This window comes from Rhincodon typus, chromosome 19, assembly GCF_021869965.1.
Source record: "Rhincodon typus isolate 14 chromosome 19, sRhiTyp1.1, whole genome shotgun sequence".
NCBI lineage: Eukaryota > Metazoa > Chordata > Chondrichthyes > Orectolobiformes > Rhincodontidae > Rhincodon > Rhincodon typus.
In genome coordinates this window covers 56,555,214-56,562,835 of record NC_063350.1, presented here as the reverse complement: position 1 = coordinate 56,562,835, position 7,622 = coordinate 56,555,214, and the positions used below count along the sequence as shown (strand labels likewise).

At 42.4% G+C, this 7,622-nt stretch overlaps 1 long non-coding RNA gene and 1 other non-coding gene across 2 annotated transcripts in view; one reads left to right on the top strand and one right to left on the bottom strand.

Moving 5' to 3' along the window:
• Positions 1-3,575: 3,575 nt before the first annotated feature.
• Positions 3,576-6,302, bottom strand: LOC125485520. The gene is made up of 3 exons (XR_007264221.1): positions 6,150-6,302; positions 6,003-6,047; positions 3,576-4,087 (listed from the first exon to the last, which is right to left on the bottom strand). It is a non-coding gene; the product is annotated as an uncharacterized LOC125485520 (long non-coding RNA).
• Positions 6,303-6,464: 162 nt separating this feature from the next.
• rab22a overlaps positions 6,465-7,622 on the top strand; it is a 39,640-nt gene continuing 38,482 nt past the window's right edge. The window contains exon 1 of the transcript XR_007264215.1: positions 6,465-6,784. This is a non-coding gene — a transcript (RAB22A, member RAS oncogene family). The remainder of the gene's footprint in view (positions 6,785-7,622) is intronic.

Below are 7,622 nucleotides of genomic sequence, written 5' to 3'. Positions count from 1 at the left end.
CAAACGTATGCCTAAAAAGGGAAAATGAGTGTTCCAGGCTCCCCACATGATTTACTTGGGCTACAAGATTGACACCCGTTGGAAAATATAGGGAGGGCAATCAAACGTGTCCCGGCGCTCACGTTTGTCCAGGAGCTTAGGTCATTTATGGGTCTGGTAAATTACTATGCAAAGTTCACATACAACCAGGCATCAATCCTGGCACCACTGCATCAACTCCTATAAAAGGGTCAGCCTTGAAAATAGTCTCTTTAGCTTTTGATGAAGTAAAGAAATAATCATAACCCTCTGCATTGTTACTCTATGATCCTAAGAAAGATCTGGTATTGACAAGTGATGTCTCCCCATACAGCATCGGAGTGGTATTAGCTCATAGGTGGCCCATTGGAGAGGAATGCCCAATTGCATAAGGCAAACCCCTGGATGCTAAGAGTAAATATGGCCTAATAGAAAAGGAAGGATTGGTGATCATACCTGGAGTCAGAATATTCCATCATCATCTTTTATTGGCAAAGATTCATGATAATCACGGATCACACCCCCCTACTTGTTCTGATTAAAGAGGTTAAAGCAGTGTCGCCCATAGCTTCAGGCTGCATTCAGTGGTGAGTTCTAATATTAAAGTGTTTATAATTACAGATTAGAACTGTCCAGGAGGCCAAGTAGCAAATGCAGAAGAATTGAGCCACCTTCCATTAGCAGATATACCACCCATGGTACTCCCAATGGAACAGTCTGTCATGACATTGAATTTTCTGCACACACTCCCAGTCACAGCTGACAATGTCAGGCTTTGAACACAAAGATCCAGCAATTTCAAAACTAAAACAATTGGTACTAATGGGGAAAACCAAAGAACCATTGCAGCCAAAACTAAAACCTTTATGGACCCGACAGACCAGCTCACAGTAGAAGACAGCACATTGTTATGGGGAGCAAGAGTGAATGTCCTGAGCAAAGGGTGCCATCAAATACCAGTTGAACTCCACGAGGGTCATCCAGGGGTTTACAAAACGATGTTGGCGAAGAGTTGTGTCTGGTGGGCCAGGCTTGGACATAATCTCTTTTCTGAAGAAGAGTCCCGACCCAAAACGTCAACTTTCCTGCTCCTCTGATGCTGCCTGGTCTGCTGTGTTCCACCAGCTCCACACTCTGTTGCCTGGGACACAATCACAGATGCTTTGGTGGGACAGCACCCAGAGTGTTAATAAGGATGAAAATTACTGGCAGCAGCTTCTCCATATCCCCAGGAATGGCCAAGTAAACACTGGACTCAGTTGCATGTTGACTATACCAGTCCTTTCGTTAATTCAATTTTTTAGTCATTGTATACAGCCACTCAAAGTAGTTGGACATGCACAGATTCCATTTGTCAAACACTGGAGGGACAACAGAAAAATCTTTTGCAATACAAGGAGTCCTGGAGCTATTGGTTAAGGATAAGGGACCATCGTTTACCATCAGGGACTTTAGTTATTTTGTAACATCAAATGGGATTCGACGTACAAGAACAGTTCCATACCACCCATCATCCAACAGCCTGGCAGAAACAGCAGTCCAAACTTAAAAGTAAGGCCTGAAGAAACAGTCTGTGCTTCATGGTTCTTGTTCGATTTTGGACCACTGGGATGGCAGAGTTGCTAACAAATGTAAGTCTCTACACCAGGCTAACTCTGATCTTCCTGGACCTGGGAGGGTGAAATGGCATTAGCAAGTCCAATGCCAAACACAAGACTCTGCCAAACAAAACAGACAGCTTGATTCAAGAATTATGGAAATAGCCCCACATGGGTAAGATGTACGATTGACACAAGATCAGGAACAGTGACTTATAAAATTCAGGTAGGTGCGACTGTCCTGAATAAGCATGTGGACCATTTGAAAGCTGCAAATTTGCACAATGTGTGGGAACAAAACTCTCCCCTCAGAGCCTTCACAAATACTGATGGTGCCCCCTCTCCATCAAACATTATCAAGTTGTCTGGATCAGAGATGGACATGGTGGAACTAGCCTTGATGTTTCTGTCTCTGGAAGAGGAAGCGAAAGTCTACCAAGGTGCTCCAGACAAAAGAGGCAAGCTCCCGTTCATTACACGCCTTCCCCGTCAGATTCAGATGGAACCTGACCACGTGTTAAAACACCCCAGGAGGCTCTCAAAGGAATCAGACCTTCCCGTCTCTATGAACTCAAAGGGAGAGGAATGTAGTGATTGAATGAGGTGAACCAGTTCAACCTACACAGAATAGGAGCTTCCTGATTGGGGCTGTAAATCTGGTCCAATCACGGAGCCCTAGCCAACATAAAAGAGTGAACGTCAGGGATATTGACGCTCTGAACCTATAAATAAAGGGTGAGTGGTGATGGGATGTCAGCCTCTGAAGAGTTAGTTGAGAGAAAGGGAGGGAGAGAGAGAGAGAGTGAGAGAAAGAGAGAAAGAGAGAGCGCAAAAAGAATGCCAGGGAGGATTTGTTTTTATTTATTCATTGGTATGAACATCACTGGCTAAGCCAGCACTTACTGACCAGGGCAAAAAAAAAAGAGAGCAGGATAAACAAATAAATGGATAGGGTGCCATTCCAGGTCAGTGAGAACCAGGATGTTGAGTGAATGGGACTGGTACAGGTTTGGATGCAGATGGTTGACTTTTGGATGAGTTCAAGTTCATGGAGCGTGCAAGGTGTAGAGATAGCAGAAGTCAAAGGTGAAAGTAAACATGTCCGAGTTCTTTATGCTATTGAAAGCTCTACTCTAGGTTAACTAAAACAGTAAAGTTACAAAATTCATTTCAGCCTCGGAACGGTTTGCAGCGTAAATACAGTGGCGTTGTTCTTGCCAGTAGTTAATGATAGGAAATTGTCTGACATTCAGCACAGGATGAACGAAAAAGAGGGGTAAATCAGATGGTCAACAGCTTGAGTGAGGTGGCAGTGTGGTTGAGCTGCATCAGCATATATGTAGAATCTTATAGGTTTCTAGATTACAATGCCAAGGAATGGCGTTTACATCAGAATAGAAATGGGCCAAGGACAAAACCTTTTGCAGGGGCAGAGTGGGGATGGAGTTAGGTGCTCTAGAGCCAATTGTACGGGAGTGGGACAGAAAGTCATTGTAGGTGATTCTCTGGCTACAGCTGGATCGAAAAGAATGGAACAATGGTATACAGTCAGGTCCAAAATTTATAACAGAAGAGGGACACTGCAGGAGGATGACATGACCAATGGTGTCAATGGCTGCAGACAGGTCAAAAAGAATAAAGAGAGATTGTGGTAAATAATCAGAATAGTACAATATTGTATGTGTACTTAAGGACTGTTTCAGTACTGTAGCAGAGGCTGAAACCTAATTGCAGATGCAGTCAGGAGCTAGGCATATAGATATTCTGAGGAGTAAAAGCTGCAGTTCAACAGTGTAGGTGTTCAATAATTAACTCAGTGACATCAAGCCGTTACTTTGATTGATCAGAGATATTGCAGTGACTAAGCAGCTATAAAATGGCCTATGTCTGTTGCAGATAGCTTAAATTTGCCAACTGGGGTTAAATTTATGTGACAGTCTACTCGTGACAATTATCACAGACTTTTAACCAAGGACATTTTTATAATAGCAATCTTCAGGTGAGATAACAATAATGATGTGCTAACTCGAACACAACCACAGATCAACTATTACATGTCTGTACAATTTTACAATCATTTACATATAGGTTTGAAGCTGTATAATCACGTAATTTAAACTCCCAGTAGTTGCTAAGATATCTTTAAATTTTCCAAAAAAAAACTTTGGATCTGATTTTTCTTGAAGTACATAAAAAGACCTTTTTTTGTCAATCCTCATTCAGGTTGTTTTGTTCCAATTAGCAGGCTCATCAATATTCAGCATGCAAAGCAGCAACAATTGTGGCACAGCCTCCAGCAGACCATAACAATCCTAGGTGTGACAACAAGGTGCAGAGCTGGATGAACCCAGCAGGCCAAGCAGCATCATAGGAGCAGATCAGCTGATTTCAGCAGGGATTGCAGCATAGTTCCTATAGCTGGCCCCATTGTTCCTGCATGTGGGCATGGATGCTGATCCATTTACTGAGCCCTGTTGGAAGTACATGTGTGAACAATGAATGAGAAGATGTTCTAGTTTTGTTGTGATGCCCCATTCGGTAAATAGCCTGTCATCATTCATTTTCTATCACAGTAGTGCTTTGGAGAAAAACATTAAACCAAGGCAACATTTGTCTTTTCAAGTCAAAGTAAAATAAATTCACTAACAATATTTGATGTGGAGATCTTGGCTAACTCTATCAACACCACAAAAATCAATCAATTGGTTAATAATTTCTGCTACTGGTCGTATTACTTGCCTGCAGCAAGAGTGACAATGCTTTAAAACCTGATTAATTGGCAGAGAATTCCCTTAGGATCTCCTGAAGATAAACGGTGTAAGACATAAGCAAATCTTTTGGTGGGCCACTAGAGTCCAGCACAGGAACCTGTACACATGTAGAAATTTTTGAGGAAAGGAGGGGAAAATCTGCCAGGGATAAAATAAGGACACTGTCAAATAGACACCCCAGCAACACTGGTGTCCTTAAATACTTAAGTATACCAAATATGATGCCAACGTAATCCCAATGCTATTAGTCCGCATACACGCAGCATGCTAGTGATAACATGCCTCAGGGAAAGTAATTTGGGTCTTTTATTAAATTTTATTTGTTTAATTTCTAAATAATCCTGTCTATGTCTCTACCATAGAACAACAAACTAGTACAACTTCAAGCAATTCATTTCCAATGTTGCCAATTCTGAAATCAAAATTAATCAATTCCTTCAGTTAGTGCAGCAAACAGGTGCAACCTTAAACAAAAACAGAAATAGCTGCAGACATTCAGCAGATCTGGCTGCACCTGTATAGAGAAAGCAGAGTCAACTCTGGTCCAGTGAGCCTTCACAGAACAAACCTGCTGGGTTTCTCCAGCTATTTCTGCTTTTGTCTTTTATGTTAGATGTAGCCTTAATTTTGTATTTTACTTCATCAGGATTTTAGTTACCTTATTAAATTTCATATTAGGCAAGCCCTTTAAAGTATAAGAGCAATTTATGTCAATTAGGTTTTTCTATGCATTAAAGGTTTTTGAGGCACAAAACTTAAAATAGTGCACAACTGCTATACACAATGGTAGCTTAGATGTTCGCCAAAACAGTGTCTTTAAGGGGTCAAAGGAAATAATGTAGCTACTACTTAATATTCCAAACGTTTATCGAGAATTTTTTAAATCGCTGATGAAGAAATAAACATTTTAAGGCAGCTTTTCGTGATGCATTCTATTTTGCCTTCCCCTCAGTGATCTGCTCTAACAGCCTCGTGAAATTTAACATTTAAAATAATGCCCAAAGCCTCCAATTTAACGGTAAACTCATCCAGGTTCGCCTGCGTGAATCAGGATATTCACGGGAAATTGAAGCAGCGTTTAAAACTAAAGAGGGATTTCCAAAACAAAAAGCAACAACTCATGCATCAGCATCCACTTCAACTAGACAACCACAGAGCTTAGTCATTGAGATTCACGTACAGCAGCGTTCACGTATACAGCTCAGCTCAGATACACTGCAACCTCTCTAATCCCACTCGCGGAGAAGCAGGGTCTGAAGTTATTGCGATGGCGACAGTAACATCGATGCCAAAAGGAGAAGGGCAACACAGAGACCGACTACGATCAGACGCTGACAGGCACCTCTTCCCACGGGGGCGGGGGAGAACTAAGGGAGCTGCAGTGGGCAGCGTGAGATTGAGGGCCCGGGTGGGTTAAAAGAGAAAGAATAAACTCAGCATCTGTTGGGGAACGTTTATAGCAAAGAACCGACAAGGGAAATTGAAAGAGGAGGATAAGGCCGAGCTGTCAGGGCATCGATCACCCACCCCCAAAGCCGCTACCTCTGTAATCGAGGCCGGGGCCCCAGAGTCCCACAGCCCGACAACCCCACTAACAGATCTACGCCATACTCACATTCTTCCAGCTCGTCCTGTGGGTCCTCGTAATACAGGGAGAGGCCTGGGAGGGAGAGAAGATGGAGGTTTAAAAAAAAGGAAGGTTATTGAAAGGCGCTGATAAAGAGTGTCAAAAGAGCTGATAGCAGACTTAAACCTGACATACCCGCCATCTTGGATAGATCTGGGGGTAGAGGGGAGGGCAGGATACCCACTTCCGTAATTAAAGAAGGAAATAAATGAATGCGCCAAGCGCAGCGAAACGCTTTCTAGCAGCCATCTGTCAGACAGCTTATTTCGAATCAAAATTAAAGCAGGGTAGAATTATTTTCAAATCCAGACAGATGATCACGTGCCCAACGTTCTGGACCCTCCCCTCGGGCTTTACGTTATCTCATAGGATTAAAAACAACGTGTAGACTCTTTTAAGATCTAAACAGGAATCAATATTAATTCAAGGAATCACTTTTCAAAAATATATTCGAATTGCAGCACCTTGCGGGTGCGTTTGGGTTGGTCACGTGACGGTGGCTCAGCAAGATGGCGGCGGCGGCCCTGTGGAGGTGGAGGTTCGCTGCGGTTCATAGTGGCTGAGTCTCGGCCTGTTCTCCCTTCGTTAATGCAGCTTTTTAAAACTTTTTTAAAAAAGTTTTAAAAGGTGATTGCTCTGTTTCCCTTTCCCGCTTAATTTCCTTTCGTTTTTTTCTCCTAAATGTCCTGCTGGGGATGTGTGTGGATTTCTGAAAGCTGCCAGTTTTTTATGCCATGGCTTTGAGGGAGCTGAAAGTTTGTCTGCTTGGGGTAAGTGGTTGTCCCGGTTACAGCCGACTTGAGGCAGTTGGAACTATCAATGTTGGCTGAGCAGCTGTTAACGTTTTATGTTTTGCAGTGTTGGATTTTACTGTGATGACTTTGTGTAGTGGGTTTAAAAAAACAAAACAATAAAGGAATGGAGAAAGTGCGCATGTAGGAAATCTGAAACAATAACTCAAAATGTTGCCAACACCCTAGTGAACATCAGAGGCGAGATAAAAACCGAAAGAACTGCGGATGCTGTAAATCGGGAACAAAACAAAGTTGTTGGAAAATCTCAGCAGGTCTGGCAGCATCTGCGAAGAAAAAAATCAGCGTTAATGTTAACGTTAACTCTGATTTTTTTTCTTCGCAGATGCTGCCAGACCATCCGAGGCAAGATAATAGTTTGGGAAGTAGTCGCGTTTGTAAATGGTTTAGCTAGAGTAAAAATCATAGTTTCATGTTTTTGTTTTATGGGACTTGTATGTCGGCCAGCGAATGTTAAAATGAAATAAATATTTTATGTTGAAAGAAATAATTGTGGACTAAATACTGAGAGAGAAAGCTGTTCTGTCTAAATCTCAACAGTTAGTGGTTATGATTGTAAGATGGACTGTGATTTGTCAAAATTCTGAGGCTGTGATAATTTAGTGAACTTAGTAAAACATATAACTGGATGCTGGAAATCTCAAACTAAAGGTGCTGGAGCAACTCAACAGGTTTAGCAGCATCTGTAGAGAGATCCCTTCCGACGGAGGGTCAGTGAAGTTGAAAGGTAACTATTTCGCGCGCGCGCGAAATAAGATCCGAAGAGCACACGTCCCGACCTACCCACTACATCTCG